Source organism: Falco punctatus, assembly GCF_963210335.1.
Source record: "Falco punctatus genome assembly, chromosome: Z".
Taxonomy (NCBI): Eukaryota; Metazoa; Chordata; class Aves; order Falconiformes; family Falconidae; genus Falco; species Falco punctatus.
In genome coordinates, this window is record NC_137586.1 from 13,868,865 (window position 1) to 13,881,585 (window position 12,721).

Here is a 12,721-nt window from a genome sequence, read left to right on the forward strand (position 1 = left end):
TTTTGGGTCCACAGCCCTATTTACTCTTTCCCATTTTTACTGAGATATTGACTTCAGTATTCCATCAGGTACCTTGTCCTGAAATATCCCTGATGCTCATAAGCAGCACTCTGAAACATTCTTCACTAGACTGCCTACAGAAACATTATAATTCAGTTTGTGGTTTGCTTATCATACTGACCAACAGTATCTCGATGTCTCCTTGTACTTGCCTGATGGTAACTGTTGTAGCTTGTTTTATATTGTGAGATTTTTGACCAAAAAAAATCACACAGTGCACTCCTGCTCCATGAATGAGGCTTACAGCTGTAATGCTGTTATTACTGTATGAGATAATGCAAGGAATTTGGTAATAATAGTTATCACAGATATTATTATGATTAATATCAAGACGTATATTTACGCTATTTATCTTGCTACAGTGTAAAAACTGACACTGTCATAGACTAATAAATTCAAATACAGACTTTTAAGTAACAAACAAATGGGGTCGCCTGCAACCCTGTAGTCACTGGGAGATACTAGTTTTTACCAGGAGGTGGTGCTTATGTGACACTGAACAAAACCCACCACGCAGTCCTCCGGTTTCAGGCACTTTTCCCACGATAGAACAGAACCCCCACCCCACACCCCACCCCCCCAACCCCCCAGTCATTTGATTTCTGTGCTTCGTTTTGAAAAGATGGACTGAACTGCCAAGATAAGGAACAAGTAACTTTCGTTCGGAGATGACTTTTCCAGGTTTTTTAACCTGGGCTTTCATCTCATTTTACATGCAGACCGTCAGCGAGATAGGTTTTTACTGATGTTCAAGTGCTAGTCCATGCACAAAACAATGAGAAATAATTTATAATTTCTTTTTACAAGAAAAGAACATGTAAAGTGTTGTAAGAATGGATTATTTAAGTTTGTAATACTAAATACCTAATGAGAATAGTGATTTTTACCATTTTGGATTAAGAAAATGTTTTTTAAAGCCAAAAAGTTAACATAAAAATATGTTCTCAAAAATTAGCTCAGAAGGGGTTCTTTGAAATTAAACTGTGAGGTGTCTGAGTGTAACCAGAATCTATAAAGAAACTTAATTTCTTTTAAACAACATTTCCATTTATGCAGCATCTTTCATCCCACAGGAATTATTTTAGAGGTTTTGGTATCTATTATTTATAATTTCAGAAGTTCTATATAGAAAGCTGATTCGGAGACATGAGGATTGTATCCTTTCCTTCCATTATCAGTTGCTTGTAAATTCTTGAAAACTACCTGTCCTGGTCTGAAACTTTGCTTAGACTGCCTTAAACAAATGGTACCATTCACTGATTTCAAACACAGGACTGAAGGCACAAGAGACCAGAAGTTGTTCTTCTGTTATGTCTATGCCTCCACAGATTCACTGCTAGCCCAGAGCTCAGCATCTCCAGAGATACCCAGACTATTCTGGTATGTAAAACTGCATGATGCATAGCAGTGCTATGGTCGGTTTGCCTGGCCATATGTCCTGGTTTTTGCTCTGTAAGCCTGTAGCCTTCACTACAGATCTCTGTGTCTTGCTCGGGTTCTCCACTGGGTAAGGGCTTTTTGTTGAATTTGTAGATCAGTTGGTAACTCTGTCATGAATCAGGAAAAAAACTCTCCAGTCCTGTTAGGATAGTGTCTGTCTATACCTATTGCTCTATGATGTAACAATTATTCTGTGAACCTGAATTAATCTAACACTTTAAATAAATAAATAAATAAATAAATTCAGAATTGCAACTAAAGGGAAACAGGCAATCCAGTATGGCTGAATAATTTCAGTATTCAGGTTTGCTTGTTCATGACATGATCTGCTTTTTTCACAGCACCTGTCGTTGTCACGCTATACAATTGCCACACTGCTGGGTTGAAAAGTTAGCCAAAATTCAAGGCCCTGATGGGTTGTTTCCATTAGGATCAGGAACGGAGAATGTGAGTTGGGTAGTCTCCAGACCTATTCACAGAAAAATGCAGTCAAGGTTTTGTTTTCTTGAAGGTACTAGAAATAGCTATAGATAGATTCCTCAGTTAGAAACTGCCTGATCCATTACCCTGGCAAGTTTTGTGTGCAGGAACCTCTACCCCTCTTCTCAGGTTCACATTTGCAATTATTTTGCCTCCAATTTAAGTATGTTCTATGCCTATGCTGAAAGTTTTTCCATTAGAAGCTACTTTAACTTTCTGCTGAAGGTCAGTGATAGCCAGAGGCAGTAAATCCTGCCCTAGGCCCAGGGAAAAGCAGGACATGACCTCCATTTCCCTAGTATGTACATCCAGTGATTGTGGATACAGTACCGTCACTCAGGGTGCTGGCAGCTGGACCACATTTGGTCCTTTAGAAGAATCTGTGGTAGGGCAGCAGAAAACCACAGAGTCAGACACCACTGTTTTGCCTCTTATCCCTACTGTCTGGTTACCAACAGAGCAGGCATCGATCATACTGAGAGGAATTGGACATTATGTGGCAGCGGGCTCAGGTATCTGAACTGCAAAAGGAGTGAGTGTTTGCAAAATAAACAGCATTTCCAGCCCTGCATTATTTGTTGTATACACATAAGCAATGAAGGGAGTTATTTTCTACCTCATTTGGTAGAAGGACAAAGGACAAAAGAAACATGCTGCATGAGGAAGAAAACTTATATCTACCAGAGCTGTCCTCACCCTAGTTTGTTTCCTGGAGCTAACTCTGCCTCTTTTGGTAGAGTTTAATGTTTTGTAGTTTGGTAGAGCTTAAATGAATTAAAGTCTGAATTACACCTACCTAGACCTTGCCCCTTGTTAGGAGGTTCTTTTCTTTCTCTTTCATCTCTTCTCTATGTAGCTCAGAAAGATGGTATCTTGCACAGTTGCAACTGCGCAGTATTTGTTGCCATGGAAAGAAGGAGAGGAGGCTTCCTACAGAAAAAAGCCAGTCCTAACAGCTGCTCCAGATTTTTTGGCCTGATTTCTTGAGGAAACAAGGCTCACAAGAGATCACATTTTCTTTTTACAAGTCTTTGTGATCCAAGCATTCTCCTCTGCTTAGGCTCTCTGGTATCTCACACCACACAAATTTCAAAGGAACCCTTTTCCACAGCACAGACATTCCTAGTATTTTTCTCTCATTTTCTGATGTCTGATAAGGGCTGAGCCAAAAGCATAACCTCAGCATGATTCGGTTAAACGGTTATTCAACCAGTGCATACAGGAAACCAAACTCCACTAAGTCCAGCGCTCGCTGAAATACTTCTTGTTTCATGGAGTCACTGCAGCGTCTCTGGCAAGGATGTAGCACTAGTGGCCTCTCAACCCACCCTTCCACCTGGTGCCTGAAAGCCCTTCAACAACAGACTGCAGGTATTTCTTTCCCAGAGTTTCCTGGGAAGTGTGGCTGACATGGTCACTGCCCTTTCCTCACAGCTATTTGACCCACCAACATAATGGCATTGTAACATTTGTTCCTCTTCAAAAACTTGGATGGGCAGAAACGCTCCTTTCATTCAAGGCTTCTAAGGGTACCTTCTGCTCAGCCACACCTCAGCCAAAAGAGATCTGGCCAAGAGGTTGGCACAGGGCTTTGTGGAACTGCTACTGCAGAATTGTTAAATGCAACAAGAGCAAAGGCATGTCTATACTGGATGTGGAGTTACTCAGCCCACACAGAGCTGAGGATTTGCTGCCTCATATGTGGAGGCATACTGGGGTCCTTTCTCCGGAAAGATCTGAACCACAGATCTTGGTTTTTTGCAAGTGTACACACAGACTACTAACTAAAAGAAAATCACAACCTCTCCCTTAAATAAAAGGCAGTATTTTACAAAATAAGGGCTTTTCCATCCCAGTGTACCCTCAGTAGACAAAGTAGATTAAAATATTAATATGCATCCTGTAATTTCTTCAACCGTAAATCTTTTGCAGGATTCTTTCATCAGTAATTCTGAGAGGCTTGATAGTCTCCATCCACGAAGCAGCAGCATGAAGATTACAAGACTACCCTGTGCTGGACAGTTCTGGATCCCAGTTTTCCAAATGCCTACTTTGTATGTTTACATGCTGTTTTACAGATTTTTGACTGACTTTCAACTTCTACATTTGCCTAGCACTCTTACGGTTCTTTTTCATCATCAAGCGCTGTACATACATTAACTAACATAATCCTCTTAATCCTCTTAATTAATCACTTCAGTACTTCTTTTTCCAACCCCCATCCTGACATGATAAGAACCAAGCTGAAGAGCTGCTGTTACAGCCTTAACTGCATGTCAAAGAAACCAGCACAAGCCTCACCAACATGTAGGTAAAAAACTTGATTCTACTGCAGAACCATTTGAGGTTTTTGTGAAAGCGGTGGAGATTTACAGTACACTGAAAAGAAATTTGATATGACTTTCTTACTGCATACAAAATAATGAAAAAGTTTTTGAATAAAGGTTATAATTGCTAAGGAGTTAGAGGAATTTAAAAAAAAAAACACTCTAAGAAAAAGCCTAATACTTATGAAACACCAGTGAAATAAACACACATATATTCAAGGATTTATTTTAAAAGATCACTGTCGTGTGTGCATCATCTGCTACACAATCCTTTAGTATTGAAAAGCACTGCATATGGAAGAAATAGGTTCATTTTCTAACCTAAAACATAAGATATTTTCTTCAAAGGTAAAAATGATGAACATGGAGTCAAAAGAGAGAAAGGACTGGTTAATCAGGACAGGCAAAGTTACAGGTTTTTCTGAAATTGTAATGAGCTTAGACAAAATGGATTAACCTTTTAAAAACAAACAGAAGGTTTTATGCTGGAGACTTCTTTGAGGAGAAAAGGGTTTGCAGAGAAATCATGTGCTTGGGGAGAAAATGAAACAAGGCTAATTCTAAGAAAAGTTTGAAAGCTGAGAAAAGGAAACCTTCCTTTCTAATAATGTTAAGTGTAGTCAATGGGAATGTTAATTTTCTTTTGGTTATAAAATTTGGATCAGACTGGAAAATGAAGTGCTTGAGTTTAAGGACTTAATCTTTAGAATATTTTCTGCAGTTATGCCCTCCCTGTAATTCTTTCTTGAACTTTATCCTGAATAATCTTCACATGCGTGCATTGCATTCTAAGTCATTAAGTCTTTTTTTCCACATTCTTTTGAATGGACCAAGGACCTGCTTCAACAGAGCAACTGCTGTACTCTAAATCAGTAGTTCTCAAACTATTGTTTGCAGTCATCCACAGAGAGCTGGCTTGTCACATGGTGCTGGTGGTAACCTTGCAAACAGAAATAAAAGACACTAAAAAGATGTATTAAATACTTACTCGTGACACGGTCTCAGCAAATAAAACTGAAGTGACCATGCACTGCTCTAAGAGAATTGGGAGCATTCTTTGACAAATCATGGATGTTGGATGTGATTTTTCACATTCTAAATATTCAGAAACCTTTCACTGCTTTCATGGAGTATTAGAACTACTTACCACAGATAAATCTGTTACGAGAATAAGATATAAGAGCAGTGAAACCAAAGAGAGGAAAGCAAAATTAAAACAACAAACTTCAGGAAGGTAGATTCCAGTAAACTCAGGGAAACATTAGTTACGAATTTATGGCAGGCAAGTTCATGGGCAAAAGGAGCTGGAGAGACCTGGCAATTCCTCAAAGAAATAGTATTGAGGCACAAGTACAAACAGGCCCATGCAGAGGAAGGATGGAAAATGTAGAAAGAGCCCAATGTGGCTAAGTCATGAGCTTGTTATTAGCCCCAAACACAGGAAGAGAGCACAGAGAAAGTGGAAATTAGGTTAGACTGTTAGGGACAAGTATTTTTCAGAAGACAAAAAACTCAGGCCAAGGTACAAACAGCTGCAATTAGCAAGGAAGACCAAGAGTAACAAGAAAGAAATAATAAGTAATAATTACATTAGTGACAATATGGTGAGCAAGGATAATAGACCTTTGTTCCATAGGAGAGATGTGAAGTTACAGGGCTTCAGGACTGATTCACTAAAGAGATCACTTGTGAACAGGAAGCTAAAACACTTCATCGAGTGATAAAAAATATGACTTTAGCTTAAAAAAAAAAAAAAAAAAAAAAGAACAAGCTAGGAAAATTTTTAATAGGTTATATTTTTCATATCAGTTTGATGCACCATCAAAATTTACTTAGCAAAATACCTGATATAACTTTGGGGCATAAGCAGTCCTCTGAGTACTTGTGAAAGAAAACTGGGAGACAAGAAGGCTCTATAGAGAGAAGATGCAATACAGAACTTTAAAGGGAGAGGAGGGAGATGGAAAGAAAAACTAGATCTTCTATTACTGGGAAAATCCCAGCTTGTAAACATTGTCAAGAATGATGTTTAAGTTGGTCCTGTGAAGAGCAGTGAGTTGGATTTGATAATCCTTATGGGTCCCTTCTAACTTGAGATATTTTATGATTCTATGAAATCATGTCAAGTTTTTTACTATGAAGTAATAGGACTTGCAACTGAGGATGCAGCAGATAGTGCCATGTTTCCAGATGCTAGTAAGGTTTTTTTACAACTGTCCTATATGATGTCTCCATGAACAGCTTAGGGGTGCTTTTCCTTGACCCTCCTAACATAGAGCGAGTGCATAATATGTTGGAAAATCATACCCAGATTGTACTTATTTATGTTCAGCTGTCAAAATTTGAGTAAGTATTGAGTGGTATTGTGATCTGAATGAAGCTCAGCAGGGATGCATAAAAGTACTATATAAAAGCAAGAGTAATCAGCCAACTGTATGGAGGAACTAGGGGTAAATCACAAGCTGAACATGACCTAGGATTGGCTTGCTGTTACAAAAGAAGCAAAGCTCAGACTAGGTTACATAAACAGAATATAAAACAAGTCAAGTAATCTGTCTAGTCTGTTCAGCACTGATAAACCCACAGGGTATGCAGAGCAGGGTATCTGGTTTGGGGCACTGCCCTTCAATAAAGGCTTGGATCCACGGGGCAGACTCTAACAGAAAGAAGCAGGATTTTCAGACACCTAGGAAACAACCTAAATAAAACATAGTCTAAACAAGACTGAAGAGGAATGTGATAATAGTCAAAAGTACAAAACTTACTGCAAAGAGAAGGAGAATCTTTACATGGGTGTGCAACTGCCAGCGGCTGATGGACCCATTTTTCCATGTACCTATGCACTATAATTCTCAAATCTTAGACACATTCCTATGGTTCCCATCAGGCATTATTAAAAAAGTGTTGTAGAAGAAAAACTGAAGTTGTTTATGCTTTTGTTACTGTCATGAAAATATCATACTATATGCCACTCACACCTTCACACTCAGCTCCAGCTCAGAACTGCCACGTTTCTCAGCTGAAGCAAAGTATAATACATACACAAATATTGCTCCCAAATTCTTAGTATTTATTTAATGTTTCTTTGCTTTCCTTTTAAGGCAATGCACCACCCAAAACTTAGTAATGCTCTTCTTTCTAGCTTCCTTTCATGTTCCTCTCATCTACACAGTAGCCACCAAAAATGCCAGCTAGGTACCTTTGATAGCCTCTCTTACACTTACTTGAAAAGCTTTCTTGAAACATCTCCGAAAAAAATGAATGCTGGTTTCCTGATCACTCTGCAAGATCCACTTTCACAACTGAACCTGTGGAGCTAAAACAGAAGTGAAAAATGGTGAAAATTCACAGCAGACCAACTATGAAACCTCTCATTCTTAAAGTTCACCTTGGAACATGACTGATTGTGGTAATGGCAAATTTGTGGCTATCTCAATTTGTGGCTTTTTGAAATCAGCGTTATCCACTGGTGAAAGACACTGAACACTCTGGTTTCATGCAAATATAAAGCACGTCACAATACAAGATGAGCTGCTTTTACAACACACTTTTCTTTAGTTCTCAAAGTGTTTACCAGGCATTACAATAACTCCAACAAAACACCTGGTCAAGTAGTTCATCTGTGCAGAACAAAATACATCTTAAGGATGAAGGCTAAGCCTCCTTTTGTATCCCAGTGTGCAAATTCCATTGAATGTCTTGTTAGGGATAACTTTTAATGTTGGTTTGCAGTTCTTTTCCACAAGAGAATGAGAGAGAAATCCAGATCCAAGAGATGTCACTCTTGCAACCATGAGAACTGAATTACTGTAGTTTCCAAAACAGCTAGACTGACAAAGACATAGTCATTGATACATTACACAGTGGATGCACAGAAAGAATTCTTGGAAAGAAACTGAGATTCATTACTGCTTTGAAACACTATGGTCAGAAATGGTTCAGATTTCATAAAGTCAGCAGGAGAATCAATACAGAATAACTCATACTGTGTTTTGCCCACTAAGGCTAAAATCTGTCATCCTTAAAATGTCAGTCCTAGAATCTGAAATTGATTTGGATACCATCTCGAAGAAATACTCTTTTTTTCTTTTAAACTGTTAATCATTTGTTGTCCTGATAAGAAACCGAGATTCTCAGATCTCCTCTGCTACCACATTTTGAAAGGTTAGTTAACAGTTATCAAACTCAGTACTATGGAAGAATTTAAGATTTCAAATACTATATAAACTACAACTTTTTTTGTTGTCACCAGCAAGTAGTGAAAATTCAGCCTCTCCTGATATGTAAGTGCAAGAGCACATATAAGGGCAGGTACACTGAGTGCAATCATGCATGTACAGGAGCACAATAGAGCCCTGTTTCTTGCGTGAGTGGGTATTGTGTTCCTGAGGACAAGGGGCTTTAAATACTTACAAGACACTATCTAAACAACACACTGATGAGTTAGATGTGGTAGTTCCATATTCAGCAAATAGCTGTGAAAACTTGGTTTATATTACGAAAATCAAGCACTGAAAAATTAGGAAATCCCCTCTGCAAACCTAGATTTACAAGTTCACAGTATTTTTACACTCGCATATATACTGCCACAACAAATCACATGTTCCTGACCCAAAAAGTTTCTGAGTTTTTGTAACATGATGTGAGGAAAAGATAGCTTCTTCTAGTGTCATTTTGGCAAAAGATAAGCTGTGGCTTCTACAGCAGATTCCAGCCCAAGACACTTAAAGTTGGGAAAAATTCTGAACATTGAAAAAAAAGATTTTATAAAGTTTTAACAGAAGTGTGAGGTGAATCTATCAATAACAATTACGTAACATACACACAGATGCAGGCAAAGACAGCCATACAGAACTTCTCCAGATTGTCAAAAAACAGTAGAGGAACTTTGTGCCATTCTGGCACTTACCAAACTACTAAAACAGGCAAAGGTATCATCTGTAGTTTTAAATATATTCATGAAGTCTCCCTAACATAAACTTGTTCTGTAGGTAATATTCAGGCAACTTGATTTTTGTGGTGACACTTAAATTTTGGTTGGATATGATATAATCTGGTTTTGACAGTTTAGACCAGTGGTACTTTTATAATACAATGATCTGAGTAATGCTGTGTTCACATTTTTTGTGAGGGATTGTACCATCTAATCTTCTTCATTTCAATGTGCTTCCTCTCTGCATCTTGCAACTAACTGAAGGATTCTGCTCTCTCCCTTATTTTAGGGGTCTCTAATTTGCAGTTTGTGCAAAAGAGATGGCAATTACTGTATGGTCACCTGATTTTTTTAAGGACACTTTTACTAATTGCCTAAGAAAAGGGGTAAAATCACATACTGCGCATACATAAAATCACAACTGCTACTAAGCAGGTCCTGATAAAATAAGATCTTGTTCTCCTTCAGACATGAGAACAAGCCGTAGCCATTCCTAGTCAACAGTAATTGAAGAGAATAGCAGGGCTCATTTGAAGTTTAATCCAGAAGGATCACAGTAACAACACTAGTTCCAGTGTGTTGGTTGTGTTTCTGTCCTCAGAGTGACCTTGCAGGGCTCATATTCCCTGTCTCAGCATCAATGCAGGTAGTCCCCTGAGGATGGACATTCCCTAAGCCACCTTCAGGAGGCTAGAAGGATTAAATAATGGATGAAGATTTATTTACAGGTAACTGGGATGCTGCAGTGCTACGTTTCTGTGCCACACATAGTTCAAAAGGTCTTACAAAACACCAGATGATAAGGCTGGCAATGAAAGGAGGCAATTTAAGAAATTTACCTAAAAAGGAAGGAAACATTTTTTTTGAGGTCAAGTGACAGTTCCTGTGAAATCAATTGATTCAGTGAGACCAGCTATTCACTCTAGTAAGGTAACTTTGGTTGTTTGTAAAGGTAGCTCTAGTGTGCATTTACAGATTGAATAAGTACGAGTGAAAAGTTCATATTCTATTACTTAGAATGTTCCCTCTGTTTTGGGGAATGAATACACACGCTGTTTCTTTAGCTCGCAAGTCTTACTTTACCCACTAAGCACATTTCTGAGGAACAGCAACACTTCATTTTATCAATACAATTCTTATATACAAATATTTCTCTTCAACTGTACTCACAACACCACAACAAGCACAGCAAGTCTCTGAGCTGAAAAGAACTGAGTGGTAGTGTAGAGCACATTTGTCTCCTCTTTCCATTGCCCTGGCCTTCATTTATGACCACTGCTGAGGACAAGAGCCTGACCGATGCTCCTGGTATGGCACAGAATGGCCACTCACATATTCTGATGTGGTGATACTTCCTGTTCAGGAAAAAGGCATTATTGGTATAGTTAGGTGCAGTTTAGCAGATAGAAACTGAACTGCAAAATGCTCATCTTTGGTTCAGCTCAGCCATTTGACGTTGCCTTAGGTGTGTTAACTTACATTACTCTCAAATCTTGCTCTGGAAAAATGTGGATTACATATCTGAGATGCTTAAATCAACACATGACATTATCATAAAACAGAGGTCCAGCTAGTGCTTGCTTCTACTGTAATTCCACATGTCAAACCTAACTTGCTAGGGAACATGAGTTGATGTCCGTCTATACAACCTAGAAGTGAAAAAGACTGTACCGCACAGAGGAGTGTTGACTTACTGTATCTGCTCCTTCCGGTGTCCATTTTAGCAACATACTTTTGCTGCACAACTGAGCATAAGGTAGAAAAACATCTATAATTAAAGAAGGGAGAATTACAAATTAATTGTAAGTAAAAAGATCAGAAAAGCTCCTGCAATATGCACAGATGCATACTTGAATGTGCACATTTGTTAAAAATGTGTCAACTGGTCAGAAAAGAAGCATCTCATTATTTCTGCATTTTCCTACACAGTATACTCATGCTGTTACTCTCTAATGCATATCTTCATTAGTGTTTTTACTGAACAATGATAATGTGGCTATTTGTGTCCAAAGCTAGAATAGAAAGCAATCCCTGCACTATAAAACTAATGTTTTGAAGCTTAAATTCCTACCCCACCCCACCCCCCGTCTCATGTAAAGAGGAGAGCAGAGCGCCCTTCACCAAAGGTTAGAAACCTACAGAGGGAGAGAAACAACTGGGATACTGTGTTTTTCAAGAAATCCAAATATCAAAGGCAGCAAGGAAATAAAGGACAGAAATGCTGCCAAAATAGAAGTATAAATGCAAAATTATAAAACAGGTCTACTCAGGGAAAATAAAAGCTAATCCACTGTGGAAGTGATTCAGCATCTCACAAACATACATTGTTATATACCTGCTATACAAACACACAGAAACACATGAAAACATAGTCCTGTACACACAAAATATAAATGCAGCATATACTTAAAAGGGAATGAGAAAAAATGGCAACACAGACAAACCAGATGATAGAAAGGAAATAAGCTATGAGTGTGCAAAAAGGTATGGCTAAAACCACAATACTTTTTAAAGTGCTTATACCCAAGTAAGCTGACATTAAGCAAAAAAAAAAAAAAAGACTATCTCCACTCTATACAGTTCTACTGCAACCATGCCTGTAATACTGGATTTGCCACATTTGTCTGAGTAGCACATTAAATCCTTTTTCATCTGTTGGAAAAAGATTTTTCCAACTGTTAAGTCCTAGAAATGTTTTCAATGATCTAGAAATACATTACCTTGCACTTCATATTGTCACATTTCTATTACTGCAGTCTCGAGGCCATTCAAATCTTTCTGTGTGACCATAACTAACACCAGCTGCCTCCCAATCTTATGGCACCATACAGAGGCATTATAGAGGTTCTTGCCTTGGGTTTATGGTCTGAAATTATTACACAAAAGAGAAGAGAAATTATATGAAAAACTAGATGGAAACTAAGGCCACTGAGTCTATGTGAGTGAACTATAGTGTTATACAGCATATCTGTAACTAAGCCAAGACATGATCCCAGATAACCAGGGTCTCAAGCTAATGCCTAAACCACAAAACAATGCTTTGTGTGTGGGAATAATGTTAAGCCCACCACTCCCTAAGATCACCAATGACATGACAAACTTTGTATTTTTTCCTTTCCTCTTAATGATATAAACTGTAACAATTTTATTTGCAATAAACATTTGTCATATGTAAGCATTTTCTTGCATTGTTTACATGTCACAAATATTTTTTCAGCTAATTCAAATAATAATGGGAATGCTGCTTATTTAGTATTAGTTCTGGAAATTATTTGGCACATACTATTAAAATCCTGTCTGAATTAATCCTTTCATGGTGTGTTTTCTCTGGCATTTATTAATATAGTATCTAAGTTGTTCATTCTTGTTAATTTAACTTTTGCTACACTCATGAAATGAAGGGGGAAGGTATCACTTTACACATACAATAAAGTGTTTGAGCATTCTAGGCAAATACTTTGAGGTATGCATTATTTCCTAG